Below are 25673 nucleotides of genomic sequence, written 5' to 3'. Positions count from 1 at the left end.
AGACTACCTTTTTAGGCAGAAATGGGTGACCAGTATTTTTAAACAGAAGGAAACGAAGTGACATTTTTTGGAAAGGCTGTTTGGCAACAAGGTAGATGCCGAATTAGCCTGTAAACTGCTATCGGCCGGATCGGAACCTTCTTTGGAGAAGCTTGCGAAGGGGGATGTAGCTCAGTGGTAGAGCGCACGCTTTGCATGTGTGAGGCCCCGGGTTCAATCCCCGGCATCTCCACTTTGTCTTTTTTTGCACATGGAATTACTGCAAAGCTGTGTCTCTCAATCTCTTCCCGCGTAGCTCTTTCCGCGATAGTTAAATAAAGTCTGTCCGTTCCAGCAGGGAATTGGGAGAAAGCACACCACGTAGGGGATGTAGCTCAGTGGTAGAGCGCACGCTTCGCATGTGTGAGGTCCTGGGTTCAATCCCCAGCATCTCCATGGTTTTTGTTCATACGGATCCTACCAACTGGACGAAACTCAAGTCACGTGGCACACTTGAAGCTGGCTTACGTGACCTCCTTGCACAGACCCTTATGCCAGTTTGCTGATTAGTACAATATACACCCAAAAAGTCCAAACGTAAGGGAGCATTTAAGAAGCGTCACTACCTTAAGTAGCTTTCTTTGCCATTACCCGGGGTAGAGAAGGCTTTGGTGCCAAGTAATGCGCCAAACTTCACAGCTACAGTTAAGCCACACCATATTTGCTGACTTGCTTTATTTTACCCGGGAAACCATATCTTTACACCAGGGGCCGATTTTGGACACTGGGTTGTCATTAAACTGAGTTGCAGTGCAGCACTTGAAACGTGTGACAGGACGGAAAAGGCTAAGTAGACTACCTTTTTAGGCAGAAATGGGTGGACCAGTATTTTTAAACAGAAGGAAAAGAAGTGACATTTTTTTGGAAAGGCTGTTTGGCAACAAGGTAGATGCCGAATTAGCCTGTAAACTGCTATCGGCCGATCAGGAACCTAATTTGAAGAAGCTTGCGAAGGGGGATGTAGCTCAGTGGTAGAGCGCACGCTTTGCATGTGTGAGGCCCCGGGTTCAATCCCCGGCATCTCCACTTTGTCTTTTATGCACATGGAATTACTGCAAAGCTGTGTCTCTCAATCTCTTCCCGCGTAGCTCTTTCCGCGATAGTTAAATAAAGTCTGTCCGTTCCAGCAGGGAATTGGGAGAAAGCACACCACGTAGGGGATGTAGCTCAGTGGTAGAGCGCACGCTTCGCATGTGTGAGGTCCTGGGTTCAATCCCCAGCATCTCCATGGTTTTTGTTCATACGGATCCTACCAACTGGACGAAACTCAAGTCACGTGGCACACTTTGAAGCTGGCTTACGTGACCTCCTTGCACAGACCCTTATGCCAGTTTGCTGATTAGTACAATATACACCCAAAAAGTCCAAACGTAAGGGAGCATTTAAGAAGCGTCACTACCTTAAGTAGCTTTCTTTGCCATTACCCGGGGTAGAGAAGGCTTTGGTGCCAAGTAATGCGCCAAACTTCACAGCTACAGTTAAGCCACACCATATTTGCTGACTTGCTTTATTTTACCCGGGAAACCATATCTTTACACCAGGGGCCGATTTTGGACACTGGGTTGTCATTAAACTGAGTTGCAGTGCAGCACTTGAAACGTGTGACAGGACGGAAAAGGCTAAGTAGACTACCTTTTTAGGCAGAAATGGGTGGACCAGTATTTTTAAACAGAAGGAAAAGAAGTGACATTTTTTTGGAAAGGCTGTTTGGCAACAAGGTAGATGCCGAATTAGCCTGTAAACTGCTATCGGCCGATCGGAACCTAATTTGAAGAAGCTTGCGAAGGGGGATGTAGCTCAGTGGTAGAGCGCACGCTTTGCATGTGTGAGGCCCCGGGTTCAATCCCCGGCATCTCCACTTTGTCTTTTATGCACATGGAATTACTGCAAAGCTGTGTCTCTCAATCTCTTCCCGCGTAGCTCTTTCCGCGATAGTTAAATAAAGTCTGTCCGTTCCAGCAGGGAATTGGGAGAAAGCACACCACGTAGGGGATGTAGCTCAGTGGTAGAGCGCACGCTTCGCATGTGTGAGGTCCTGGGTTCAATCCCCAGCATCTCCATGGTTTTTTGTTCATACGGATCCTACCAACTGGACGAAACTCAAGTCACGTGGCACACTTTGAAGCTGGCTTACGTGACCTCCTTGCACAGACCCTTATGCCAGTTTGCTGATTAGTACAATATACACCCAAAAAGTCCAAACGTAAGGGAGCATTTAAGAAGCGTCACTACCTTAAGTAGCTTTCTTTGCCATTACCCGGGGTAGAGAAGGCTTTGGTGCCAAGTAATGCGCCAAACTTCACAGCTACAGTTAAGCCACACCATATTTGCTGACTTGCTTTATTTTACCCGGGAAACCATATCTTTACACCAGGGGCCGATTTTGGACACTGGGTTGTCATTAAACTGAGTTGCAGTGCAGCACTTGAAACGTGTGACAGGACGGAAAAGGCTAAGTAGACTACCTTTTTAGGCAGAAATGGGTGGACCAGTATTTTTAAACAGAAGGAAAAGAAGTGACATTTTTTTGGAAAGGCTGTTTGGCAACAAGGTAGATGCCGAATTAGCCTGTAAACTGCTATCGGCCGATCGGAACCTATTTGAAGAAGCTTGCGAAGGGGGATGTAGCTCAGTGGTAGAGCGCACGCTTTGCATGTGTGAGGCCCCGGGTTCAATCCCCGGCATCTCCACTTTGTCTTTTATGCACATGGAATTACTGCAAAGCTGTGTCTCTCAATCTCTTCCCGCGTAGCTCTTTCCGCGATAGTTAAATAAAGTCTGTCCGTTCCAGCAGGGAATTGGGAGAAAGCACACCACGTAGGGGATGTAGCTCAGTGGTAGAGCGCACGCTTCGCATGTGTGAGGTCCTGGGTTCAATCCCCAGCATCTCCATGGTTTTTGTTCATACGGATCCTACCAACTGGACGAAACTCAAGTCACGTGGCACACTTTGAAGCTGGCTTACGTGACCTCCTTGCACAGACCCTTATGCCAGTTTGCTGATTAGTACAATATACACCCAAAAAGTCCAAACGTAAGGGAGCATTTAAGAAGCGTCACTACCTTAAGTAGCTTTCTTTGCCATTACCCGGGGTAGAGAAGGCTTTGGTGCCAAGTAATGCGCCAAACTTCACAGCTACAGTTAAGCCACACCATATTTGCTGACTTGCTTTATTTTACCCGGGAAACCATATCTTTACACCAGGGGCCGATTTTGGACACTGGGTTGTCATTAAACTGAGTTGCAGTGCAGCACTTGAAACGTGTGACAGGACGGAAAAGGCTAAGTAGACTACCTTTTTAGGCAGAAATGGGTGGACCAGTATTTTTAAACAGAAGGAAAAGAAGTGACATTTTTTTGGAAAGGCTGTTTGGCAACAAGGTAGATGCCGAATTAGCCTGTAAACTGCTATCGGCCGATCGGAACCTAATTTGAAGAAGCTTGCGAAGGGGGATGTAGCTCAGTGGTAGAGCGCACGCTTTGCATGTGTGAGGCCCCGGGTTCAATCCCCGGCATCTCCACTTTGTCTTTTATGCACATGGAATTACTGCAAAGCTGTGTCTCTCAATCTCTTCCCGCGTAGCTCTTTCCGCGATAGTTAAATAAAGTCTGTCCGTTCCAGCAGGGAATTGGGAGAAAGCACACCACGTAGGGGATGTAGCTCAGTGGTAGAGCGCACGCTTCGCATGTGTGAGGTCCTGGGTTCAATCCCCAGCATCTCCATGGTTTTTGTTCATACGGATCCTACCAACTGGACGAAACTCAAGTCACGTGGCACACTTTGAAGCTGGCTTACGTGACCTCCTTGCACAGACCCTTATGCCAGTTTGCTGATTAGTACAATATACACCCAAAAAGTCCAAACGTAAGGGAGCATTTAAGAAGCGTCACTACCTTAAGTAGCTTTCTTTGCCATTACCCGGGGTAGAGAAGGCTTTGGTGCCAAGTAATGCGCCAAACTTCACAGCTACAGTTAAGCCACACCATATTTGCTGACTTGCTTTATTTTACCCGGGAAACCATATCTTTACACCAGGGGCCGATTTTGGACACTGGGTTGTCATTAAACTGAGTTGCAGTGCAGCACTTGAAACGTGTGACAGGACGGAAAAGGCTAAGTAGACTACCTTTTTAGGCAGAAATGGGTGGACCAGTATTTTTAAACAGAAGGAAAAGAAGTGACATTTTTTTGGAAAGGCTGTTTGGCAACAAGGTAGATGCCGAATTAGCCTGTAAACTGCTATCGGCCGATCGGAACCTAATTTGAAGAAGCTTGCGAAGGGGGATGTAGCTCAGTGGTAGAGCGCACGCTTTGCATGTGTGAGGCCCCGGGTTCAATCCCCGGCATCTCCACTTTGTCTTTTATGCACATGGAATTACTGCAAAGCTGTGTCTCTCAATCTCTTCCCGCGTAGCTCTTTCCGCGATAGTTAAATAAAGTCTGTCCGTTCCAGCAGGGAATTGGGAGAAAGCACACCACGTAGGGGATGTAGCTCAGTGGTAGAGCGCACGCTTCGCATGTGTGAGGTCCTGGGTTCAATCCCCAGCATCTCCATGGTTTTTGTTCATACGGATCCTACCAACTGGACGAAACTCAAGTCACGTGGCACACTTTGAAGCTGGCTTACGTGACCTCCTTGCACAGACCCTTATGCCAGTTTGCTGATTAGTACAATATACACCCAAAAAGTCCAAACGTAAGGGAGCATTTAAGAAGCGTCACTACCTTAAGTAGCTTTCTTTGCCATTACCCGGGGTAGAGAAGGCTTTGGTGCCAAGTAATGCGCCAAACTTCACAGCTACAGTTAAGCCACACCATATTTGCTGACTTGCTTTATTTTACCCGGGAAACCATATCTTTACACCAGGGGCCGATTTTGGACACTGGGTTGTCATTAAACTGAGTTGCAGTGCAGCACTTGAAACGTGTGACAGGACGGAAAAGGCTAAGTAGACTACCTTTTTAGGCAGAAATGGGTGGACCAGTATTTTTAAACAGAAGGAAAAGAAGTGACATTTTTTTGGAAAGGCTGTTTGGCAACAAGGTAGATGCCGAATTAGCCTGTAAACTGCTATCGGCCGATCGGAACCTAATTTGAAGAAGCTTGCGAAGGGGGATGTAGCTCAGTGGTAGAGCGCACGCTTTGCATGTGTGAGGCCCCGGGTTCAATCCCCGGCATCTCCACTTTGTCTTTTATGCACATGGAATTACTGCAAAGCTGTGTCTCTCAATCTCTTCCCGCGTAGCTCTTTCCGCGATAGTTAAATAAAGTCTGTCCGTTCCAGCAGGGAATTGGGAGAAAGCACACCACGTAGGGGATGTAGCTCAGTGGTAGAGCGCACGCTTCGCATGTGTGAGGTCCTGGGTTCAATCCCCAGCATCTCCATGGTTTTTGTTCATACGGATCCTACCAACTGGACGAAACTCAAGTCACGTGGCACACTTTGAAGCTGGCTTACGTGACCTCCTTGCACAGACCCTTATGCCAGTTTGCTGATTAGTACAATATACACCCAAAAAGTCCAAACGTAAGGGAGCATTTAAGAAGCGTCACTACCTTAAGTAGCTTTCTTTGCCATTACCCGGGGTAGAGAAGGCTTTGGTGCCAAGTAATGCGCCAAACTTCACAGCTACAGTTAAGCCACACCATATTTGCTGACTTGCTTTATTTTACCCGGGAACCATATCTTTACACCAGGGGCCGATTTTGGACACTGGGTTGTCATTAAACTGAGTTGCAGTGCAGCACTTGAAACGTGTGACAGGACGGAAAAGGCTAAGTAGACTACCTTTTTAGGCAGAAATGGGTGGACCAGTATTTTAAACAGAAGGAAACGAAGTGACATTTTTTTGGAAAGGCTGTTTGGCAACAAGGTAGATGCCGAATTAGCCTGTAAACTGCTATCGGCCGATCGGAACCTTCTTTGGAGAAGCTTGCGAAGGGGGATGTAGCTCAGTGGTAGAGCGCACGCTTTGCATGTGTGAGGCCCCGGGTTCAATCCCCGGCATCTCCACTTTGTCTTTTATGCACATGGAATTACTGCAAAGCTGTGTCTCTCAATCTCTTCCCGCGTAGCTCTTTCCGCGATAGTTAAATAAAGTCTGTCCGTTCCAGCAGGGAATTGGGAGAAAGCACACCACGTAGGGGATGTAGCTCAGTGGTAGAGCGCACGCTTCGCATGCGCTCTGCTTTATTTTACCCGGGAAACCATATCTTTACACCAGGGGCCGATTTTGGACACTGGGTTGTCATTAAACTGAGTTGCAGTGCAGCACTTGAAACGTGTGACAGGACGGAAAAGGCTAAGTAGACTACCTTTTTAGGCAGAAATGGGTGGACCAGTATTTTTAAACAGAAGGAAAAGAAGTGACATTTTTTTGGAAAGGCTGTTTGGCAACAAGGTAGATGCCGAATTAGCCTGTAAACTGCTATCGGCCGATCGGAACCTAATTTGAAGAAGCTTGCGAAGGGGGATGTAGCTCAGTGGTAGAGCGCACGCTTTGCATGTGTGAGGCCCCGGGTTCAATCCCCGGCATCTCCACTTTGTCTTTTATGCACATGGAATTACTGCAAAGCTGTGTCTCTCAATCTCTTCCCGCGTAGCTCTTTCCGCGATAGTTAAATAAAGTCTGTCCGTTCCAGCAGGGAATTGGGAGAAAGCACACCACGTAGGGGATGTAGCTCAGTGGTAGAGCGCACGCTTCGCATGTGTGAGGTCCTGGGTTCAATCCCCAGCATCTCCATGGTTTTTGTTCATACGGATCCTACCAACTGGACGAAACTCAAGTCACGTGGCACACTTTGAAGCTGGCTTACGTGACCTCCTTGCACAGACCCTTATGCCAGTTTGCTGATTAGTACAATATACACCCAAAAAGTCCAAACGTAAGGGAGCATTTAAGAAGCGTCACTACCTTAAGTAGCTTTCTTTGCCATTACCCGGGGTAGAGAAGGCTTTGGTGCCAAGTAATGCGCCAAACTTCACAGCTACAGTTAAGCCACACCATATTTGCTGACTTGCTTTATTTTACCCGGGAAACCATATCTTTACACCAGGGGCCGATTTTGGACACTGGGTTGTCATTAAACTGAGTTGCAGTGCAGCACTTGAAACGTGTGACAGGACGGAAAAGGCTAAGTAGACTACCTTTTTAGGCAGAAATGGGTGGACCAGTATTTTTAAACAGAAGGAAACGAAGTGACATTTTTTTGGAAAGGCTGTTTGGCAACAAGGTAGATGCCGAATTAGCCTGTAAACTGCTATCAGCCGATCGGAACCTTCTTTGGAGAAGCTTGCGAAGGGGGATGTAGCTCAGTGGTAGAGCGCACGCTTTGCATGTGTGAGGCCCCGGGTTCAATCCCCGGCATCTCCACTTTGTCTTTTATGCACATGGAATTACTGCAAAGCTGTGTCTCTCAATCTCTTCCCGCGTAGCTCTTTCCGCGATAGTTAAATAAAGTCTGTCCGTTCCAGCAGGGAATTGGGAGAAAGCACACCACGTAGGGGATGTAGCTCAGTGGTAGAGCGCACGCTTCGCATGTGTGAGGTCCTGGGTTCAATCCCCAGCATCTCCATGGTTTTTGTTCATACGGATCCTACCAACTGGACGAAACTCAAGTCACGTGGCACACTTTGAAGCTGGCTTACGTGACCTCCTTGCACAGACCCTTATGCCAGTTTGCTGATTAGTACAATATACACCCAAAAAGTCCAAACGTAAGGGAGCATTTAAGAAGCGTCACTACCTTAAGTAGCTTTCTTTGCCATTACCCGGGGTAGAGAAGGCTTTGGTGCCAAGTAATGCGCCAAACTTCACAGCTACAGTTAAGCCACACCATATTTGCTGACTTGCTTTATTTTACCCGGGAAACCATATCTTTACACCAGGGGCCGATTTTGGACACTGGGTTGTCATTAAACTGAGTTGCAGTGCAGCAATTGAAACGTGTGACAGGACGGAAAAGGCTAAGTAGACTACCTTTTTAGGCAGAAATGGGTGGACCAGTATTTTTAAACAGAAGGAAAAGAAGTGACATTTTTTTGGAAAGGCTATTTGGCAACAAGGTAGATGCCGAATTAGCCTGTAAACTGCTATCGGCCGATCGGAACCTAATTTGAAGAAGCTTGCGAAGGGGGATGTAGCTCAGTGGTAGAGCGCACGCTTTGCATGTGTGAGGCCCCGGGTTCAATCCCCGGCATCTCCACTTTGTCTTTTATGCACATGGAATTACTGCAAAGCTGTGTCTCTCAATCTCTTCCCGCGTAGCTCTTTCCGCGATAGTTAAATAAAGTCTGTCCGTTCCAGCAGGGAATTGGGAGAAAGCACACCACGCAGGGGATGTAGCTCAGTGGTAGAGCGCACGCTTCGCATGTGTGAGGTCCTGGGTTCAATCCCCAGCATCTCCATGGTTTTTGTTCATACGGATCCTACCAACTGGACGAAACTCAAGTCACGTGGCACACTTTGAAGCTGGCTTACGTGACCTCCTTGCACAGACCCTTATGCCAGTTTGCTGATTAGTACAATATACACCCAAAAAGTCCAAACGTAAGGGAGCATTTAAGAAGCGTCACTACCTTAAGTAGCTTTCTTTGCCATTACCCGGGGTAGAGAAGGCTTTGGTGCCAAGTAATGCGCCAAACTTCACAGCTACAGTTAAGCCACACCATATTTGCTGACTTGCTTTATTTTACCCGGGAAACCATATCTTTACACCAGGGGCCGATTTTGGACACTGGGTTGTCATTAAACTGAGTTGCAGTGCAGCACTTGAAACGTGTGACAGGACGGAAAAGGCTAAGTAGACTACCTTTTTAGGCAGAAATGGGTGGACCAGTATTTTTAAACAGAAGGAAAAGAAGTGACATTTTTTTGGAAAGGCTGTTTGGCAACAAGGTAGATGCCGAATTAGCCTGTAAACTGCTATCGGCCGATCGGAACCTAATTAGAAGAAGCTTGCGAAGGGGGATGTAGCTCAGTGGTAGAGCGCACGCTTTGCATGTGTGAGGCCCCGGGTTCAATCCCCGGCATCTCCACTTTGTCTTTTATGCACATGGAATTACTGCAAAGCTGTGTCTCTCAATCTCTTCCCGCGTAGCTCTTTCCGCGATAGTTAAATAAAGTCTGTCCGTTCCAGCAGGGAATTGGGAGAAAGCACACCACGTAGGGGATGTAGCTCAGTGGTAGAGCGCACGCTTCGCATGTGTGAGGTCCTGGGTTCAATCCCCAGCATCTCCATGGTTTTTGTTCATACGGATCCTACCAACTGGACGAAACTCAAGTCACGTGGCACACTTTGAAGCTGGCTTACGTGACCTCCTTGCACAGACCCTTATGCCAGTTTGCTGATTAGTACAATATACACCCAAAAAGTCCAAACGTAAGGGAGCATTTAAGAAGCGTCACTACCTTAAGTAGCTTTCTTTGCCATTACCCGGGGTAGAGAAGGCTTTGGTGCCAAGTAATGCGCCAAACTTCACAGCTACAGTTAAGCCACACCATATTTGCTGACTTGATTTATTTTACCCGGGAAACCATATCTTTACACCAGGGGCCGATTTTGGACACTGGGTTGTCATTAAACTGAGTTGCAGTGCAGCACTTGAAACGTGTGACAGGACGGAAAAGGCTAAGTAGACTACCTTTTTAGGCAGAAATGGGTGGACCAGTATTTTTAAACAGAAGGAAAAGAAGTGACATTTTTTTGGAAAGGCTGTTTGGCAACAAGGTAGATGCCGAATTAGCCTGTAAACTGCTATCGGCCGATCGGAACCTAATTTGAAGAAGCTTGCGAAGGGGGATGTAGCTCAGTGGTATAGCGCACGCTTTGCATGTGTGAGGCCCCGGGTTCAATCCCCGGCATCTCCACTTTGTCTTTTATGCACATGGAATTACTGCAAAGCTGTGTCTCTCAATCTCTTCCCGCGTAGCTCTTTCCGCGATAGTTAAATAAAGTCTGTCCGTTCCAGCAGGGAATTGGGAGAAAGCACACCACGTAGGGGATGCAGCTCAGTGGTAGAGCGCACGCTTCGCATGTGTGAGGTCCTGGGTTCAATCCCCAGCATCTCCATGGTTTTTGTTCATACGGATCCTACCAACTGGACGAAACTCAAGTCACGTGGCACACTTTGAAGCTGGCTTACGTGACCTCCTTGCACAGACCCTTATGCCAGTTTGCTGATTAGTACAATATACACCCAAAAAGTCCAAACGTAAGGGAGCATTTAAGAAGCGTCACTACCTTAAGTAGCTTTCTTTGCCATTACCCGGGGTAGAGAAGGCTTTGGTGCCAAGTAATGCGCCAAACTTCACAGCTACAGTTAAGCCACACCATATTTGCTGACTTGCTTTATTTTACCCGGGAAACCATATCTTTACACCAGGGGCCGATTTTGGACACTGGGTTGTCATTAACTGAGTTGCAGTGCAGCACTTGAAACGTGTGACAGGACGGAAAAGGCTAAGTAGACTACCTTTTTAGGCAGAAATGGGTGGACCAGTATTTTTAAACAGAAGGAAAAGAAGTGACATTTTTTTGGAAAGGCTGTTTGGCAACAAGGTAGATGCCGAATTAGCCTGTAAACTGCTATCGGCCGATCGGAACCTATTTGGAGAAGCTTGTGAAGGGGGATGTAGCTCAGTGGTAGAGCGCACGCTTTGCATGTGTGAGGCCCCGGGTTCAATCCCCGGCATCTCCACTTTGTCTTTTATGCACATGGAATTACTGCAAAGCTGTGTCTCTCAATCTCTTCCCGCGTAGCTCTTTCCGCGATAGTTAAATAAAGTCTGTCCGTTCCAGCAGGGAATTGGGAGAAAGCACACCACGTAGGGGATTTAGCTCAGTGGTAGAGCGCACGCTTCGCATGTGTGAGGTCCTGGGTTCAATCCCCAGCATCTCCATGGTTTTTGTTCATACGGATCCTACCAACTGGACGAAACTCAAGTCACGTGGCACACTTTGAAGCTGGCTTACGTGACCTCCTTGCACAGACCCTTATGCCAGTTTGCTGATTAGTACAATATACACCCAAAAAGTCAAACGTAAGGGAGCATTTAAGAAGCGTCACTACCTTAAGTAGCTTTCTTTGCCATTACCCGGGTAGAGAAGGCTTTGGTGCCAAGTAATGCGCCAAACTTCACAGCTACAGTTAAGCCACACCATATTTGCTGACTTGCTTTATTTTACCCGGGAAACCATATCTTTACACCAGGGGCCGATTTTGGACACTGGGTTGTCATTAAACTGAGTTGCAGTGCAGCACTTGAAACGTGTGACAGGACGGAAAAGGCTAAGTAGACTACCTTTTTAGGCAGAAATGGGTGGACCAGTATTTTTAAACAGAAGGAAAAGAAGTGACATTTTTTGGAAAGGCTGTTTGGCAACAAGGTAGATGCCGAATTAGCCTGTAAACTGCTATCGGCCGATCAGAACCTAATTTGAAGAAGCTTGCGAAGGGGGATGTAGCTCAGTGGTAGAGCGCACGCTTTGCATGTGTGAGGCCCCGGGTTCAATCCCCGGCATCTCCACTTTGTCTTTTATGCACATGGAATTACTGCAAAGCTGTGTCTCTCAATCTCTTCCCGCGTAGCTCTTTCCGCGATAGTTAAATAAAGTCTGTCCGTTCCAGCAGGGAATTGGGAGAAAGCACACCACGTAGGGGATGTAGCTCAGTGGTAGAGCGCACGCTTAGCATGTGTGAGGTCCTGGGTTCAATCCCCAGCATCTCCATGGTTTTTGTTCATACGGATCCTACCAACTGGACGAAACTCAAGTCACGTGGCACACTTTGAAGCTGGCTTACGTGACCTCCTTGCACAGACCCTTATGCCAGTTTGCTGATTAGTACAATATACACCCAAAAAGTCCAAACGTAAGGGAGCATTTAAGAAGCGTCACTACCTTAAGTAGCTTTCTTTGCCATTACCCGGGTAGAGAAGGCTTTGGTGCCAAGTAATGCGCCAAACTTCACAGCTACAGTTAAGCCACACCATATTTGCTGACTTGCTTTATTTTACCCGGGAAACCATATCTTTACACCAGGGGCCGATTTTGGACACTGGGTTGTCATTAAACTGAGTTGCAGTGCAGCACTTGAAACGTGTGACAGGACGGAAAAGGCTAAGTAGACTACCTTTTTAGGCAGAAATGGGTGGACCAGTATTTTTAAACAGAAGGAAAAGAAGTGACATTTTTTTGGAAAGGCTGTTTGGCAACAAGGTAGATGCCGAATTAGCCTGTAAACTGCTATCGGCCGATCGGAAACCTAATTTGAAGAAGCTTGCGAAGGGGGATGTAGCTCAGTGGTATAGCGCACGCTTTGCATGTGTGAGGCCCCCGGTTCAATCCCCGGCATCTCCACTTTGTCTTTTATGCACATGGAATTACTGCAAAGCTGTGTCTCTCAATCTCTTCCCGCGTAGCTCTTTCCGCGATAGTTAAATAAAGTCTGTCCGTTCCAGCAGGGAATTGGGAGAAAGCACACCACGTAGGGGATGTAGCTCAGTGGTAGAGCGCACGCTTCGCATGTGTGAGGTCCTGGGTTCAATCCCCAGCATCTCCATGGTTTTTGTTCATACGGATCCTACCAACTGGACGAAACTCAAGTCACGTGGCACACTTTGAAGCTGGCTTACGTGACCTCCTTGCACAGACCCTTATGCCAGTTTGCTGATTAGTACAATATACACCCAAAAAGTCCAAACGTAAGGGAGCATTTAAGAAGCGTCACTACCTTAAGTAGCTTTCTTTGCCATTACCCAGGGTAGAGAAGGCTTTGGTGCCAAGTAATGCGCCAAACTTCACAGCTACAGTTAAGCCACACCATATTTGCTGACTTGATTTATTTTACCCGGGAAACCATATCTTTACACCAGGGGCCGATTTTGGACACTGGGTTGTCATTAAACTGAGTTGCAGTGCAGCACTTGAAACGTGTGACAGGACGGAAAAGGCTAAGTAGACTACCTTTTTAGGCAGAAATGGGTGGACCAGTATTTTTAAACAGAAGGAAAAGAAGTGACATTTTTTTGGAAAGGCTGTTTGGCAACAAGGTAGATGCCGAATTAGCCTGTAAACTGCTATCGGCCGATCGGAACCTAATTTGAAGAAGCTTGCGAAGGGGGATGTAGCTCAGTGGTAGAGCGCACGCTTTGCATGTGTGAGGCCCCGGGTTCAATCCCCGGCATCTCCACTTTGTCTTTTATGCACATGGAATTACTGCAAAGCTGTGTCTCTCAATCTCTTCCCGCGTAGCTCTTTCCGCGATAGTTAAATAAAGTCTGTCCGTTCCAGCAGGGAATTGGGAGAAAGCACACCACGTAGGGGATGTAGCTCAGTGGTAGAGCGCACGCTTCGCATGTGTGAGGTCCTGGGTTCAATCCCCAGCATCTCCATGGTTTTTGTTCATACGGATCCTACCAACTGGACGAAACTCAAGTCACGTGGCACACTTGAAGCTGGCTTACGTGACCTCCTTGCACAGACCCTTATGCCAGTTTGCTGATTAGTACAATATACACCCAAAAAGTCCAAACGTAAGGGAGCATTTAAGAAGCGTCACTACCTTAAGTAGCTTTCTTTGCCATTACCCGGGGTAGAGAAGGCTTTGGTGCCAAGTAATGCGCCAAACTTCACAGCTACAGTTAAGCCACACCATATTTGCTGACTTGCTTTATTTTAACCCGGGAAACCATATCTTTACACCAGTGGCCGATTTTGGACACTGGGTTGTCATTAAACTGAGTTGCAGTGCAGCACTTGAAACGTGTGACAGGACGGAAAAGGCTAAGTAGACTACCTTTTTAGGCAGAAATGGGTGGACCAGTATTTTTAAACAGAAGGAAACGAAGTGACATTTTTTTGGAAAGGCTGTTTGGCAACAAGGTAGATGCCGAATTAGCCTGTAAACTGCTATCGGCCGATCGGAACCTAATTTGAAGAAGCTTGCGAAGGGGGATGTAGCTCAGTGGTAGAGCGCACGCTTTGCATGTGTGAGGCCCCGGGTTCAATCCCCGGCATCTCCACTTTGTCTTTTATGCACATGGAATTACTGCAAAGCTGTGTCTCTCAATCTCTTCCGCGTAGCTCTTTCCGCGATAGTTAAATAAAGTCTGTCCGTTCCAGCAGGGAATTGGGAGAAAGCACACCACGTAGGGGATGTAGCTCAGTGGTAGAGCGCACGCTTCGCATGTGTGAGGTCCTGGGTTCAATCCCCAGCATCTCCATGGTTTTTTGTTCATACGGATCCTACCAACTGGACGAAACTCAAGTCACGTGGCACACTTTGAAGCTGGCTTACGTGACCTCCTTGCACAGACCCTTATGCCAGTTTGCTGATTAGTACAATATACACCCAAAAAGTCCAAACGTAAGGGAGCATTTAAGAAGCGTCACTACCTTAAGTAGCTTTCTTTGCCATTACCCGGGGTAGAGAAGGCTTTGGTGCCAAGTAATGCGCCAAACTTCACAGCTACAGTTAAGCCACACCATATTTGCTGACTTGCTTTATTTTACCCGGGAAACCATATCTTTACACCAGGGGCTGATTTTGGACACTGGGTTGTCATTAAACTGAGTTGCAGTGCAGCACTTGAAACGTGTGACAGGATGGAAAAGGCTAAGTAGACTACCTTTTTAGGCAGAAATGGGTGGACCAGTATTTTTAAACAGAAGGAAAAGAAGTGACATTTTTTTGGAAAGGCTGTTTGGCAACAAGGTAGATGCCGAATTAGCCTGTAAACTGCTATCGGCCGATCGGAACCTAATTTGAAGAAGCTTGCGAAGGGGGATGTAGCTCAGTGGTATAGCGCACGCTTTGCATGTGTGAGGCCCCGGGTTCAATCCCCGGCATCTCCACTTTGTCTTTTATGCACATGGAATTACTGCAAAGCTGTGTCTCTCAATCTCTTCCCGCGTAGCTCTTTCCGCGATAGTTAAATAAAGTCTGTCCGTTCCAGCAGGGAATTGGGAGAAAGCACACCACGTAGGGGATGTAGCTCAGTGGTAGAGCGCACGCTTCGCATGTGTGAGGTCCTGGGTTCAATCCCCAGCATCTCCATGGTTTTTGTTCATACGGATCCTACCAACTGGACGAAACTCAAGTCACGTGGCACACTTTGAAGCTGGCTTACGTGACCCTCCTTGCACAGACCCTTATGCCAGTTTGCTGATTAGTACAATATACACCCAAAAAGTCCAAACGTAAGGGAGCATTTAAGAAGCGTCACTACCTTAAGGTAGCTTTCTTTGCCATTACCCGGGGTAGAGAAGGCTTTGGTGCCAAGTAATGCGCCAAACTTCACAGCTACAGTTAAGCCACACCATATTTGCTGACTTGCTTTATTTTACCCGGGAAACCATATCTTTACACCAGGGGCCGATTTTGGACACTGGGTTGTCATTAAACTGAGTTGCAGTGCAGCACTTGAAACGTGTGACAGGACGGAAAAGGCTAAGTAGACTACCTTTTTAGGCAGAAATGGGTGGACCAGTATTTTTAAACAGAAGGAAAAGAAGTGACATTTTTTTGGAAAGGCTGTTTGGCAACAAGGTAGATGCCGAATTAGCCTGTAAACTGCTATCGGCCGATCGGAACCTAATTTGAAGAAGCTTGCGAAGGGGGATGTAGCTCAGTGGTAGAGCGCACGCTTTGCATGTGTGAGGCCCCGGGTTCAATCCCCGGCATCTCCACTTTGTCTTTTATGCACATGGAATTACTGCAAAGCTGTGTCTCTCAATCTCTTCCCGCGTAGCTCTTTCCGCGATAGTTAAATAAAGTCTGTCCGTTCCAGCAGGGAATTGGGAGAAAGCACACCACGTAGGGGATGTAGCTCAGTGGTAGAGCGCACGCTTCGCATGTGTGAGGTCCTGGGTTCAATCCCCAGCATCTCCATGGTTTTTGTTCATACGGATCCTACCAACTGGACGAAACTCAAGTCACGTGGCACACTTTGAAGCTGGCTTACGTGACCTCCTTGCACAGACCCTTATGCCAGTTTGCTGATTAGTACAATATACACCCAAAAAGTCCAAACGTAAGGGAGCATTTAAGAAGCGTCACTACCTTAAGTAGCTTTCTTTGCCATTACCCGGGGTAGAGAAGGCTTTGGTGCCAAGTAATGCGCCAAACTTCACAGCTACAGTTAAGCCACACCATATTTGCTGACTTGCTTTATTTACCCGGGAAACCATATCTTTACACCAGGGGCCGATTTTGGGACACTGGGTTGTCATTAAACTGAGTTGCAGTGCAGCACTTGAAACGTGTGACAGGACGGAAAAGGCTAAGTAGACTACCTTTTTAGGCAGAAATGGGTGGACCAGTATTTTTAAAACAGAAGGAAAAGAAGTGACATTTTTTTGGAAAGGCTGTTTGGCAACAAGGTAGATGCCGAATTAGCCTGTAAACTGCTATCGGCCCGATCGGAACCTAATTTGAAGAAGCTTGCGAAGGGGGATGTAGCTCAGTGGTAGAGCGCACGCTTTGCATGTGTGAGGCCCCGGGTTCAATCCCCGGCATCTCCACTTTGTCTTTTATGCACATGGAATTACTGCAAAGCTGTGTCTCTCAATCTCTTCCCCGCGTAGCTCTTTCCCGCGATAGTTAATAAAGTCTGTCCCGTTCCAGCAGGGAATTGGGAGAAAGCACACCACGTAGGGGATGTAGCTCAGTGGTAGAGCGCACGCTTCGCATGTGTGAGGTCCTGGGGTTCAATCCCCAGCATCTCCATGGTTTTTGTTCATACGGATCCTACCAACTGGACGAAACTCAAGTCACGTGGCACACTTTGAAGCTGGCTTACGTGACCTCCTTGCACAGACCCTTATGCCAGTTTGCTGATTAGTACAATATACACCCAAAAAGTCCAAACGTAAGGGAGCATTAAGAAGCGTCACTACCTTAAGTAGCTTTCTTTGCCATTACCCGGGGTAGAGAAGGCTTTGGTGCCAAGTAATGCGCCAAACTTCACAGCTACAGTTAAGCCACACCATATTTGCTGACTTGCTTTATTTACCCCGGGAAACCATATCTTTACACCAGGGGCCGATTTGGACACTGGGTTGTCATTAAACTGAGTTGCAGTGGCAGCACTTGAAACGTGTGACAGGACGGAAAAGGCTAAGTAGACTACCTTTTTAGGCAGAAATGGGTGGACCAGTATTTTTAAACAGAAGGAAAAGAAGTGACATTTTTTTGGAAAGGCTGTTTGGCAACAAGGTAGATGCCGAATTAGCCTGTAAACTGCTATCGGCCGATCGGAACCTATTTGAAGAAGCTTGCGAAGGGGGATGTAGCTCAGTGGTAGAGCGCACGCTTTGCATGTGTGAGGCCCCGGGTTCAATCCCCGGCATCTCCACTTTGTCTTTTATGCACATGGAATTACTGCAAAGCTGTGTCTCTCAATCTCTTCCCGCGTAGCTCTTTCCGCGATAGTTAAATAAAGTCTGTCCGTTCCAGCAGGGAATTGGGAGAAAGCACACCATGTAGGGGATGTAGCTCAGTGGTAGAGCGCACGCTTCGCATGTGTGAGGTTCCTGGGTTCAATCCCCAGCATCTCCATGGTTTTTGTTCATACGGATCCTACCAACTGGACGAAACTCAAGTCACGTGGCACACTTTGAAGCTGGCTTACGTGACCTCCTTGCACAGACCCTTATGCCAGTTTGCTGATTAGTACAATATACACCCAAAAAGTCCAAACGTAAGGGAGGCATTTAAGAAGCGTCACTACCTTAAGTAGCTTTCTTTGCCATTACCCGGGGGTAGAGAAGGCTTTGGTGCCAAGTAATGCGCCAAACTTCACAGCTACAGTTAAGCCACACCATATTTGCTGACTTGCTTTATTTACCCGGGAAACCATATCTTTACACCAGGGGCCGATTTTGGACACTGGGTTGTCATTAAACTGAGTTGCAGTGCAGCACTTGAAACGTGTGACAGGACGGAAAAGGCTAAGTAGACTACCTTTTAGGCAGAAATGGGTGGACCAGTATTTTTAAACAGAAGGAAAAGAAGTGACATTTTTTTGGAAAAGGCTGTTTGGCAACAAGGTAGATGCCGAATTAGCCTGTAAACTGCTATCGCCGATCGGAACCTAATTTGAGAAGCTTGCGAAGGGGGATGTAGCTCAGTGGTAGAGCGCACGCTTTGCATGTGTGAGGCCCCGGGTTCAATCCCCGGCATCTCCACTTTGTCTTTTATGCACATGGAATTACTGCAAAGCTGTGTCTCTCAATCTCTTCCCGCGTAGCTCTTTCCGCGATAGTTAAATAAAGTCTGTCCGTTCCAGCAGGGAATTGGGAGAAAGCACACCACGTAGGGGATGTAGCTCAGTGGTAGAGCGCACGCTTCGCATGTGTGAGGTCCTGGTTCAATCCCCAGCATCTCCATTGGTTTTTGTTCATACGGATCCTACCACTGGACGAAACTCAAGTCACGTGGCACACTTTGAAGCTGGCTTACGTGACCTCCTTGCACAGACCCTTATGCCAGTTTGCTGATTAGTACAATATACACCCAAAAAGTCCAAACGTAAGGGAGCATTTAAGAAGCGTCACTACCTTAAGTAGCTTTCTTTGCCATTACCCGGGGTAGAGAAGGCTTTGGTGCCAAGTAATGCGCCAAACTTCACAGCTACAGTTAAGCCACACCATATTTGCTGACTTGCTTTATTTTACCCGGGAAACCATATCTTACACCAGGGGCCGATTTTGGACACTGGGTTGTCATTAAACTGAGTTGCAGTGCAGCACGTTGAAACGTGGACAGGACGGAAAAGGCTAAGTAGACTACCTTTTAGGCAGAAATGGGTGGACCAGTATTTTTAAAACAGAAGGAAAAGAAGTGACATTTTTTTGGAAAGGCTGTTGGCAACAAGGTAGATGCCGAATTAGCCTGTAAACAGCTATCGGCCGATCGGAACCTTCTTTGGAGAAGCTTGCGAAGGGGGATGTAGCTCAGTGGTAGAGCGCACGCTTTGCATGTGTGAGGCCCGGTTTCAATCCCCAGCATCTCCACTTTGTCTTTTATGCACATGGAATTACTGCAAAGCTGTGTCTCTCAATCTCTTCCCGCGTAGCTCTTTCCGCGATAGTTAAATTAAAGTCTGTCCGTCCAGCAGGGAATTGGGAGAAAGCACACCACGTAGGGGATGTAGCTCAGTGGTAGAGCGCACGCTTCGCATGTGTGAGGTCCTGGGTTCAATCCCCAGCATCTCCATGGTTTTTGTTCATACGGATCCTACCAACTGGACGAAACTCAAGTCACGTGGCACACTTTGAAGCTGGCTTACGTGACCTCCTTGCACAGACCCTTATGCCAGTTTGCTGATTAGTACAATATACACCCAAAAAGTCCAAACGTAAGGGAGCATTAAGAAGCGTCACTACCTTAAGTAGCTTTCTTTGCCATTACACCGGGGTAGAGAAGGCTTTGGTGCCAAGTAATGCGCCAAACTTCACAGCTACAGTTAAGCCACACCATATTTGCTGACTTGCTTTATTTTTACCGGAGAAACCATATCTTTACACCATGGGTCCGATTTTGGAACACTGGGTTGTCATTAACTGAGTTGCAGTGCAGCACTTGAAACGTGTGACAGGACGGAAAAGGCTAAGTAGACTACCTTTTTAGGCAGAAATGGTGTGGACACGTATTTTAAACAGAAGGAAACGAAGTGACATTTTTTGGGAAAGGCTGTTTGGCAACAAGGTAGATGCCGAATTAGCCTGTAAAACTGCTATCGGCGATCGGAACCTCTTTGGAGAAGCTTGCGAAGGGGGATGTAGCTCAGTGGTAGAGCGCACGCTTTGCATGTGTGAGGCCCCGGGTTCAATCCCCGGCATCTCCACTTTGTCTTTTATGCACATGGAATTACTGCAAAGCTGTGTCTCTCAATCTCTTCCGCGTAGCTCTTTCCGCGATAGTTAAATAAAGTCTGTCCGTTCCAGCAGGGAATTGGGAGAAAGCACACCACGTAGGGATGTAGCTCAGTGGTAGAGCGCACGCTTCGCATGTGTGAGGTCCTGGGTTCAATCCCCAGCATCTCCATGGTTTTTGTTCATACGGATCCTACCAACTGGACGAAACTCAAGTCACGTGGCACACTTTGAAGCTGGCTTACGTGACCTCCTTGCACAGACCCTTATGCCAGTTTGCTGATTAGTACAATATACACCCAAAAAGTCCAAACGTAAGGGAGCATTTAAGAAGCGTCACTACCTTAAGTAGCTTTCTTTGCCATTACCCGGGGTAGAGAAGGCTTTGGTGCCAAGTAATGCGCCAAACTTCACAGCTACAGTTAAGCCACACCATATTTGCTGACTTGCTTTATTTTACCCGGGAAACCATATCTTTACACCAGGGGCCGATTTTGGACACTGGGTTGTCATTAAACTGAGTTGCAGTGCAGCACTTGAAACGTGTGACAGGACGGAAAAGGCTAAGTAGACTACCTTTTTAGGCAGAAATGGGTGGACCAGTATTTTTAAACAGAAGGAAAAGAAGTGACATTTTTTTGGAAAGGCTGTTTGGCAACAAGGTAGATGCCGAATTAGCCTGTAAACTGCTATCGGCCGATCGGAACCTAATTTGAAGAAGCTTGCGAAGGGGGATGTAGCTCAGTGGTAGAGCGCACGCTTTGCATGTGTGAGGCCCCGGGTTCAATCCCCGGCATCTCCACTTTGTCTTTTATGCACATGGAATTACTGCAAAGCTGTGTCTCTCAATCTCTTCCCGCGTAGCTCTTTCCGCGATAGTTAAATAAAGTCTGTCCGTTCCAGCAGGGAATTGGGAGAAAGCACACCACGTAGGGGATGTAGCTCAGTGGTAGAGCGCACGCTTCGCATGTGTGAGGTCCTGGGTTCAATCCCCAGCATCTCCATGGTTTTTGTTCATACGGATCCTACCAACTGGACGAAACTCAAGTCACGTGGCACACTTTGAAGCTGGCTTACGTGACCTCCTTGCACAGACCCTTATGCCAGTTTGCTGATTAGTACAATATACACCCAAAAAGTCCAAACGTAAGGGAGCATTTAAGAAGCGTCACTACCTTAAGTAGCTTTCTTTGCCATTACCCGGGGTAGAGAAGGCTTTGGTGCCAAGTAATGCGCCAAACTTCACAGCTACAGTTAAGCCACACCATATTTGCTGACTTGCTTTATTTTACCGGGAAACCATATCTTTACACCAGGGGCCGATTTTGGACACTGGGTTGTCATTAAACTGAGTTGCAGTGCAGCACTTGAAACGTGTGACAGGACGGAAAAGGCTAAGTAGACTACCTTTTTAGGCAGAAATGGGTGGACCAGTATTTTTAAACAGAAGGAAAAGAAGTGACATTTTTTTGGAAAGGCTGTTTGGCAACAAGGTAGATGCCGAATTAGCCTGTAAACTGCTATCGGCCGATCGGAACCTTCTTTGAAGAAGCTTGCGAAGGGGGATGTAGCTCAGTGGTAGAGCGCACACTTTGCATGTGTGAGGCCCCGGGTTCAATCCCCGGCATCTCCACTTTGTCTTTTATGCACATGGAATTACTGCAAAGCTGTGTCTCTCAATCTCTTCCCGCGTAGCTCTTTCCGCGATAGTTAAATAAAGTCTGTCCGTTCCAGCAGGGAATTGGGAGAAAGCACACCACGTAGGGGATGTAGCTCAGTGGTAGAGCGCACGCTTCGCATGTGTGAGGTCCTGGGTTCAATCCCCAGCATCTCCATGGTTTTTGTTCATACGGATCCTACCAACTGGACGAAACTCAAGTCACGTGGCACACTTTGAAGCTGGCTTACGTGACCTCCTTGCACAGACCCTTATGCCAGTTTGCTGATTAGTACAATATACACCCAAAAAGTCCAAACGTAAGGGAGCATTTAAGAAGCGTCACTACCTTAAGTAGCTTTCTTTGCCATTACCCGGGGTAGAGAAGGCTTTGGTGCCAAGTAATGCGCCAAACTTCACAGCTACAGTTAAGCCACACCATATTTGCTGACTTGCTTTATTTTACCCGGGAAACCATATCTTTACACCAGGGGCCGATTTTGGACACTGGGTTGTCATTAAACTGAGTTGCAGTGCAGCACTTGAAACGTGTGACAGGACGGAAAAGGCTAAGTAGACTACCTTTTTAGGCAGAAATGGGTGGACCAGTATTTTTAAACAGAAGGAAAAGAAGTGACATTTTTTTGGAAAGGCTGTTTGGCAACAAGGTAGATGCCGAATTAGCCTGTAAACTGCTATCGGCCGATCGGAACCTAATTTGAAGAAGCTTGCGAAGGGGGATGTAGCTCAGTGGTAGAGCGCACGCTTTGCATGTGTGAGGCCCCGGGTTCAATCCCCGGCATCTCCACTTTGTCTTTTATGCACATGGAATTACTGCAAAGCTGTGTCTCTCAATCTCTTCCCGCGTAGCTCTTTCCGCGATAGTTAAATAAAGTCTGTCCGTTCCAGCAGGGAATTGGGAGAAAGCACAACACGTAGGGGATGTAGCTCAGTGGTAGAGCGCACGCTTCGCATGTGTGAGGTCCTGGGTTCAATCCCCAGCATCTCCATGGTTTTTGTTCATACGGATCCTACCAACTGGACGAAACTCAAGTCACGTGGCACACTTTGAAGCTGGCTTACGTGACCTCCTTGCACAAGACCCTTATGCCAGTTTGCTGATTAGTACAATATACACCCAAAAAGTCCAAACGTAAGGGAGCATTTAAGAAGCGTCACTACCTTAAGTAGCTTTCTTTGCCATTACCCGGGGTAGAGAAGGCTTTGGTGCCAAGTAATGCGCCAAACTTCACAGCTACAGTTAAGCCACACCATATTTGCTGACTTGCTTTATTTTACCCGGGAAACCATATCTTTACACCAGGGCCGATTTTGGACACTGGGTTGTCATTAAACTGAGTTGCAGTGCAGCACTTGAAACGTGTGACAGGACGGAAAAGGCTAAGTAGACTACCTTTTTAGGCAGAAATGGGTGGACCAGTATTTTTAAACAGAAGGAAAAGAAGTGACATTTTTTTGGAAAGGCTGTTTGGCAACAAGGTAGATGCCGAATTAGCCTGTAAACTGCTATCGGCCGATCGGAACCTAATTTGAAGAAGCTTGCGAAGGGGGATGTAGCTCAGTGGTAGAGCGCACGCTTTGCATGTGTGAGGCCCGGGTTCAATCCCCGGCATCTCCACTTTGTCTTTTATGCACATGGAATTACTGCAAAGCTGTGTCTCTCAATCTCTTCCCGCGTAGCTCTTTCCGCGATAGTTAAATAAAGTCTGTCCGTTCCAGCAGGGAATTGGGAGAAAGCACACCACGTAGGGGATGTAGCTCAGTGGTAGAGCGCACGCTTCGCATGTGTGAGGTCCTGGGTTCAATCCCCAGCATCTCCATGTTTTTTTTCATACGGATCCTACCAACTGGACGAAACTCAAGTCACGTGGCACACTTTGAAGCTGGCTTACGTGACCTCCTTGCACAGACCCTTATGCCAGTTTGCTGATTAGTACAATATACACCCAAAAAGTCCAATCGTAAGGGAGCATTTAAGAAGCGTCACTACCTTAAGTAGCTTTCTTTGCCATTACCCGGGGTAGAGAAGGCTTGGTGCCAAGTAATGCGCCAAACTTCACAGCTACAGTTAAGCCACACCATATTTGCTGACTTGCTTTATTTTACCCGGGAAACATATCTTTACACCAGGGGCCGATTTTGGACACTGGGTTGTCATTAAACTGAGTTGCAGTGCAGCACTTGAAAAGTGTGACAGGACGGAAAAGGCTAAGTAGACTACCTTTTTAGGCAGAAATGGGTGGACCAGTATTTTAAACAGAAGGAAAGAAGTGACATTTTTTTGGAAAGGCTGTTTGGCAACAAGGTAGATGCCGAATTAGCCTGTAAACTGCTATCGGCCGATCGGAACCTAATTTGAAGAAGCTTGCGAAGGGGGATGTAGCTCAGTGGTAGAGCGCACGCTTTGCATGTGTGAGGCCCGGGTTCAATCCCCGGCATCTCCACTTTGTCTTTTATGCACATGGAATTACTGCAAAGCTGTGTCTCTCAATCTCTTCCCGCGTAGCTCTTCCGCGATAGTTAAATAAAGTCTGTCCGTTCCAGCAGGGATTGGGAGAAAGCACACCACGTAGGGGATGTAGCTCAGTGGTAGAGCGCACGCTTCGCATGTGTTGAGGTCCTGGGTTCAATCCCCAGCATCTCATGGTTTTGTTCATACGGATCCTACCAATGGACGAAACTCAAGTCACGTGGCACACTTGAAGCTGGCTTACGTGACCTCCTTGCACAGACCCTTATGCCAGTTTGCTGATTAGTACAATATACACCCAAAAAGTCCAAACGTAAGGGAGCATTTAAGAAGCGCGTCACTACCTTAAGTAGCTTTCTTTGCCATTACCCGGGGTAGAGAAGGCTTTGGTGCCAAGTAAGCGCCAAACTTCACAGCTACAGTTAAGCCACACCATATTTGCTGACTTGCTTTATTTTAACCGGGAAACCATATCTTTACACCAGGGGCCGATTTTTGGACACTGGGTTGTCATTAAACTGAGTTGCAGTGCAGCACTTGAAACGTGTGACAGGACGGAAAAGGCTAAGTAGACTACCTTTTTAGGCAGAAATGGGTGGACCAGTATTTTTAAACAGAAGAAAAGAAGTGACATTTTTTTGGAAAGGCTGTTGGCAACAAGGTAGATGCCGAATAGCCGTAAATGCTATCGGCCGATCGGAACCTTCTTTGGAGAAGCTGCGAAGGGGGATGTAGCTCAGTGGTAGAGCGCACGCTTTGCATGGTGAGGCCCCGGGTTCAATCCCCGGCATCTCCACTTTGTCTTTTATGCACATGAATTACTGCAAGCTGTGTCTCTGAACTCTCCCGCGTAGCTCTTTCCGCGATAGTTAAATAAAGTCTGTCCGTTCCAGCAGGGAATTGGAGAAAGCACACCACGTAGGGATGTAGCTCAGTGGGAGAGCGCACGGTCGCATGTGTGAGGTCCTGGGGTCAATCCCCAGCATCTCCATGGTTTTTGTTCATAACGGATCCTACCAACTGGACGAACTCAAGTCACGTGGCACACTTTGAAGCTGGCTTACGTGACTCCTTGCACAGACCCCTTATGCCAGTTTGCTGATTAGTAAAATATACACCCAAAAAGTCCAAAGTAAGGGAGCATTAAGAAGCGTCACTACCAAGTAGCTTTCGTGCCAATACCCGGGGTAGAGAAGGCTTTGGTGCCAAGTAATGCGCCAAACTTGCACAGCTACAGTTACCCACACCCATATTTGCTGAATTGCTTTATTTTTTACCCGGGAAACCATATCTTTACACAAGGGCCGATTTGGAACACTGGGTTGTCATTAACTGAGTTGCAGTGCAGCACTTGAAACGTGTGACAGGACGGAAAAGGCTAAGTAGACTACCTTTTTAGGCGAAAGAAATGGGTGGACCGTATTTATAAACAGAAGGAAAAGAAGTCGAACATTTTTTTGGAAAGGGCGTTTGGGCACAAGGTAGATGCCGAATTAGCCTGTAACTGCTATCGGCCGATCGGAACCTAATTTGAAGAAGCTTGCGAAGGTGGATGTAGTCAGTGGTAGAGCGCACGCTTTGCATGTGTGAGGCCCGGGTTCAATC

General features: G+C 47.3%; 53 non-coding genes across 53 annotated transcripts; all 53 read left to right on the top strand.

Annotated features, from left to right (window-relative positions):
- Positions 1-160: 160 nt before the first annotated feature.
- Positions 161-232, top strand: TRNAA-UGC (transfer RNA alanine (anticodon UGC)). The gene has a single exon. It is a non-coding gene; the product is annotated as a tRNA-Ala (tRNA).
- Positions 233-363: 131 nt separating this feature from the next.
- On the top strand, positions 364-435 carry TRNAA-CGC (transfer RNA alanine (anticodon CGC)). Its single transcript has one exon. It is a non-coding gene; the product is annotated as a tRNA-Ala (tRNA).
- A 558-nt stretch (positions 436-993) lies between these two features.
- On the top strand, positions 994-1065 carry TRNAA-UGC (transfer RNA alanine (anticodon UGC)). The gene has a single exon. It is a non-coding gene; the product is annotated as a tRNA-Ala (tRNA).
- Positions 1066-1195: 130 nt separating this feature from the next.
- Positions 1196-1267, top strand: TRNAA-CGC (transfer RNA alanine (anticodon CGC)). The gene has a single exon. It is a non-coding gene; the product is annotated as a tRNA-Ala (tRNA).
- A 558-nt stretch (positions 1268-1825) lies between these two features.
- TRNAA-UGC (transfer RNA alanine (anticodon UGC)) lies at positions 1826-1897 on the top strand. The gene has a single exon. It is a non-coding gene; the product is annotated as a tRNA-Ala (tRNA).
- Positions 1898-2027: 130 nt separating this feature from the next.
- On the top strand, positions 2028-2099 carry TRNAA-CGC (transfer RNA alanine (anticodon CGC)). Its single transcript has one exon. It is a non-coding gene; the product is annotated as a tRNA-Ala (tRNA).
- A 558-nt stretch (positions 2100-2657) lies between these two features.
- On the top strand, positions 2658-2729 carry TRNAA-UGC (transfer RNA alanine (anticodon UGC)). The gene has a single exon. It is a non-coding gene; the product is annotated as a tRNA-Ala (tRNA).
- A 130-nt stretch (positions 2730-2859) lies between these two features.
- TRNAA-CGC (transfer RNA alanine (anticodon CGC)) lies at positions 2860-2931 on the top strand. The gene has a single exon. It is a non-coding gene; the product is annotated as a tRNA-Ala (tRNA).
- Positions 2932-3489: 558 nt separating this feature from the next.
- TRNAA-UGC (transfer RNA alanine (anticodon UGC)) lies at positions 3490-3561 on the top strand. The gene has a single exon. It is a non-coding gene; the product is annotated as a tRNA-Ala (tRNA).
- A 130-nt stretch (positions 3562-3691) lies between these two features.
- TRNAA-CGC (transfer RNA alanine (anticodon CGC)) lies at positions 3692-3763 on the top strand. Its single transcript has one exon. It is a non-coding gene; the product is annotated as a tRNA-Ala (tRNA).
- A 558-nt stretch (positions 3764-4321) lies between these two features.
- TRNAA-UGC (transfer RNA alanine (anticodon UGC)) lies at positions 4322-4393 on the top strand. The gene has a single exon. It is a non-coding gene; the product is annotated as a tRNA-Ala (tRNA).
- A 130-nt stretch (positions 4394-4523) lies between these two features.
- On the top strand, positions 4524-4595 carry TRNAA-CGC (transfer RNA alanine (anticodon CGC)). Its single transcript has one exon. It is a non-coding gene; the product is annotated as a tRNA-Ala (tRNA).
- A 558-nt stretch (positions 4596-5153) lies between these two features.
- TRNAA-UGC (transfer RNA alanine (anticodon UGC)) lies at positions 5154-5225 on the top strand. Its single transcript has one exon. It is a non-coding gene; the product is annotated as a tRNA-Ala (tRNA).
- Positions 5226-5355: 130 nt separating this feature from the next.
- On the top strand, positions 5356-5427 carry TRNAA-CGC (transfer RNA alanine (anticodon CGC)). The gene has a single exon. It is a non-coding gene; the product is annotated as a tRNA-Ala (tRNA).
- A 556-nt stretch (positions 5428-5983) lies between these two features.
- TRNAA-UGC (transfer RNA alanine (anticodon UGC)) lies at positions 5984-6055 on the top strand. The gene has a single exon. It is a non-coding gene; the product is annotated as a tRNA-Ala (tRNA).
- Positions 6056-6511: 456 nt separating this feature from the next.
- On the top strand, positions 6512-6583 carry TRNAA-UGC (transfer RNA alanine (anticodon UGC)). Its single transcript has one exon. It is a non-coding gene; the product is annotated as a tRNA-Ala (tRNA).
- Positions 6584-6713: 130 nt separating this feature from the next.
- TRNAA-CGC (transfer RNA alanine (anticodon CGC)) lies at positions 6714-6785 on the top strand. Its single transcript has one exon. It is a non-coding gene; the product is annotated as a tRNA-Ala (tRNA).
- Positions 6786-7343: 558 nt separating this feature from the next.
- On the top strand, positions 7344-7415 carry TRNAA-UGC (transfer RNA alanine (anticodon UGC)). The gene has a single exon. It is a non-coding gene; the product is annotated as a tRNA-Ala (tRNA).
- Positions 7416-7545: 130 nt separating this feature from the next.
- TRNAA-CGC (transfer RNA alanine (anticodon CGC)) lies at positions 7546-7617 on the top strand. Its single transcript has one exon. It is a non-coding gene; the product is annotated as a tRNA-Ala (tRNA).
- Positions 7618-8175: 558 nt separating this feature from the next.
- TRNAA-UGC (transfer RNA alanine (anticodon UGC)) lies at positions 8176-8247 on the top strand. Its single transcript has one exon. It is a non-coding gene; the product is annotated as a tRNA-Ala (tRNA).
- A 130-nt stretch (positions 8248-8377) lies between these two features.
- On the top strand, positions 8378-8449 carry TRNAA-CGC (transfer RNA alanine (anticodon CGC)). Its single transcript has one exon. It is a non-coding gene; the product is annotated as a tRNA-Ala (tRNA).
- Positions 8450-9007: 558 nt separating this feature from the next.
- Positions 9008-9079, top strand: TRNAA-UGC (transfer RNA alanine (anticodon UGC)). Its single transcript has one exon. It is a non-coding gene; the product is annotated as a tRNA-Ala (tRNA).
- A 130-nt stretch (positions 9080-9209) lies between these two features.
- Positions 9210-9281, top strand: TRNAA-CGC (transfer RNA alanine (anticodon CGC)). Its single transcript has one exon. It is a non-coding gene; the product is annotated as a tRNA-Ala (tRNA).
- Positions 9282-9839: 558 nt separating this feature from the next.
- On the top strand, positions 9840-9911 carry TRNAA-UGC (transfer RNA alanine (anticodon UGC)). The gene has a single exon. It is a non-coding gene; the product is annotated as a tRNA-Ala (tRNA).
- A 758-nt stretch (positions 9912-10669) lies between these two features.
- Positions 10670-10741, top strand: TRNAA-UGC (transfer RNA alanine (anticodon UGC)). Its single transcript has one exon. It is a non-coding gene; the product is annotated as a tRNA-Ala (tRNA).
- Positions 10742-11498: 757 nt separating this feature from the next.
- On the top strand, positions 11499-11570 carry TRNAA-UGC (transfer RNA alanine (anticodon UGC)). Its single transcript has one exon. It is a non-coding gene; the product is annotated as a tRNA-Ala (tRNA).
- A 130-nt stretch (positions 11571-11700) lies between these two features.
- On the top strand, positions 11701-11772 carry TRNAA-AGC (transfer RNA alanine (anticodon AGC)). Its single transcript has one exon. It is a non-coding gene; the product is annotated as a tRNA-Ala (tRNA).
- A 760-nt stretch (positions 11773-12532) lies between these two features.
- Positions 12533-12604, top strand: TRNAA-CGC (transfer RNA alanine (anticodon CGC)). Its single transcript has one exon. It is a non-coding gene; the product is annotated as a tRNA-Ala (tRNA).
- Positions 12605-13162: 558 nt separating this feature from the next.
- On the top strand, positions 13163-13234 carry TRNAA-UGC (transfer RNA alanine (anticodon UGC)). The gene has a single exon. It is a non-coding gene; the product is annotated as a tRNA-Ala (tRNA).
- A 130-nt stretch (positions 13235-13364) lies between these two features.
- On the top strand, positions 13365-13436 carry TRNAA-CGC (transfer RNA alanine (anticodon CGC)). The gene has a single exon. It is a non-coding gene; the product is annotated as a tRNA-Ala (tRNA).
- A 558-nt stretch (positions 13437-13994) lies between these two features.
- TRNAA-UGC (transfer RNA alanine (anticodon UGC)) lies at positions 13995-14066 on the top strand. Its single transcript has one exon. It is a non-coding gene; the product is annotated as a tRNA-Ala (tRNA).
- Positions 14067-14195: 129 nt separating this feature from the next.
- Positions 14196-14267, top strand: TRNAA-CGC (transfer RNA alanine (anticodon CGC)). Its single transcript has one exon. It is a non-coding gene; the product is annotated as a tRNA-Ala (tRNA).
- Positions 14268-14826: 559 nt separating this feature from the next.
- TRNAA-UGC (transfer RNA alanine (anticodon UGC)) lies at positions 14827-14898 on the top strand. Its single transcript has one exon. It is a non-coding gene; the product is annotated as a tRNA-Ala (tRNA).
- Positions 14899-15028: 130 nt separating this feature from the next.
- Positions 15029-15100, top strand: TRNAA-CGC (transfer RNA alanine (anticodon CGC)). Its single transcript has one exon. It is a non-coding gene; the product is annotated as a tRNA-Ala (tRNA).
- A 560-nt stretch (positions 15101-15660) lies between these two features.
- On the top strand, positions 15661-15732 carry TRNAA-UGC (transfer RNA alanine (anticodon UGC)). The gene has a single exon. It is a non-coding gene; the product is annotated as a tRNA-Ala (tRNA).
- A 130-nt stretch (positions 15733-15862) lies between these two features.
- Positions 15863-15934, top strand: TRNAA-CGC (transfer RNA alanine (anticodon CGC)). Its single transcript has one exon. It is a non-coding gene; the product is annotated as a tRNA-Ala (tRNA).
- A 560-nt stretch (positions 15935-16494) lies between these two features.
- On the top strand, positions 16495-16566 carry TRNAA-UGC (transfer RNA alanine (anticodon UGC)). The gene has a single exon. It is a non-coding gene; the product is annotated as a tRNA-Ala (tRNA).
- Positions 16567-16698: 132 nt separating this feature from the next.
- TRNAA-CGC (transfer RNA alanine (anticodon CGC)) lies at positions 16699-16771 on the top strand. Its single transcript has one exon. It is a non-coding gene; the product is annotated as a tRNA-Ala (tRNA).
- Positions 16772-17327: 556 nt separating this feature from the next.
- Positions 17328-17399, top strand: TRNAA-UGC (transfer RNA alanine (anticodon UGC)). The gene has a single exon. It is a non-coding gene; the product is annotated as a tRNA-Ala (tRNA).
- Positions 17400-17529: 130 nt separating this feature from the next.
- On the top strand, positions 17530-17602 carry TRNAA-CGC (transfer RNA alanine (anticodon CGC)). Its single transcript has one exon. It is a non-coding gene; the product is annotated as a tRNA-Ala (tRNA).
- A 557-nt stretch (positions 17603-18159) lies between these two features.
- Positions 18160-18231, top strand: TRNAA-UGC (transfer RNA alanine (anticodon UGC)). The gene has a single exon. It is a non-coding gene; the product is annotated as a tRNA-Ala (tRNA).
- Positions 18232-19189: 958 nt separating this feature from the next.
- TRNAA-CGC (transfer RNA alanine (anticodon CGC)) lies at positions 19190-19261 on the top strand. The gene has a single exon. It is a non-coding gene; the product is annotated as a tRNA-Ala (tRNA).
- A 559-nt stretch (positions 19262-19820) lies between these two features.
- Positions 19821-19892, top strand: TRNAA-UGC (transfer RNA alanine (anticodon UGC)). The gene has a single exon. It is a non-coding gene; the product is annotated as a tRNA-Ala (tRNA).
- A 128-nt stretch (positions 19893-20020) lies between these two features.
- On the top strand, positions 20021-20092 carry TRNAA-CGC (transfer RNA alanine (anticodon CGC)). The gene has a single exon. It is a non-coding gene; the product is annotated as a tRNA-Ala (tRNA).
- A 558-nt stretch (positions 20093-20650) lies between these two features.
- TRNAA-UGC (transfer RNA alanine (anticodon UGC)) lies at positions 20651-20722 on the top strand. The gene has a single exon. It is a non-coding gene; the product is annotated as a tRNA-Ala (tRNA).
- A 130-nt stretch (positions 20723-20852) lies between these two features.
- Positions 20853-20924, top strand: TRNAA-CGC (transfer RNA alanine (anticodon CGC)). Its single transcript has one exon. It is a non-coding gene; the product is annotated as a tRNA-Ala (tRNA).
- Positions 20925-21481: 557 nt separating this feature from the next.
- On the top strand, positions 21482-21553 carry TRNAA-UGC (transfer RNA alanine (anticodon UGC)). Its single transcript has one exon. It is a non-coding gene; the product is annotated as a tRNA-Ala (tRNA).
- Positions 21554-21683: 130 nt separating this feature from the next.
- TRNAA-CGC (transfer RNA alanine (anticodon CGC)) lies at positions 21684-21755 on the top strand. The gene has a single exon. It is a non-coding gene; the product is annotated as a tRNA-Ala (tRNA).
- A 558-nt stretch (positions 21756-22313) lies between these two features.
- On the top strand, positions 22314-22385 carry TRNAA-UGC (transfer RNA alanine (anticodon UGC)). Its single transcript has one exon. It is a non-coding gene; the product is annotated as a tRNA-Ala (tRNA).
- A 130-nt stretch (positions 22386-22515) lies between these two features.
- On the top strand, positions 22516-22587 carry TRNAA-CGC (transfer RNA alanine (anticodon CGC)). The gene has a single exon. It is a non-coding gene; the product is annotated as a tRNA-Ala (tRNA).
- Positions 22588-23145: 558 nt separating this feature from the next.
- TRNAA-UGC (transfer RNA alanine (anticodon UGC)) lies at positions 23146-23216 on the top strand. The gene has a single exon. It is a non-coding gene; the product is annotated as a tRNA-Ala (tRNA).
- A 130-nt stretch (positions 23217-23346) lies between these two features.
- Positions 23347-23418, top strand: TRNAA-CGC (transfer RNA alanine (anticodon CGC)). Its single transcript has one exon. It is a non-coding gene; the product is annotated as a tRNA-Ala (tRNA).
- Positions 23419-23971: 553 nt separating this feature from the next.
- TRNAA-UGC (transfer RNA alanine (anticodon UGC)) lies at positions 23972-24042 on the top strand. The gene has a single exon. It is a non-coding gene; the product is annotated as a tRNA-Ala (tRNA).
- The last annotated feature ends 1631 nt before the right edge of the window (positions 24043-25673 follow it).

The sequence above is a fragment of the Dendropsophus ebraccatus genome, unplaced genomic scaffold (assembly GCF_027789765.1).
Source record: "Dendropsophus ebraccatus isolate aDenEbr1 unplaced genomic scaffold, aDenEbr1.pat pat_scaffold_799_ctg1, whole genome shotgun sequence".
Classification (NCBI taxonomy): domain Eukaryota; kingdom Metazoa; phylum Chordata; class Amphibia; order Anura; family Hylidae; genus Dendropsophus; species Dendropsophus ebraccatus.
The sequence above is the reverse complement of the archived record's forward strand: the minus strand, read 5'-3'. Positions and strand labels throughout refer to the sequence as shown.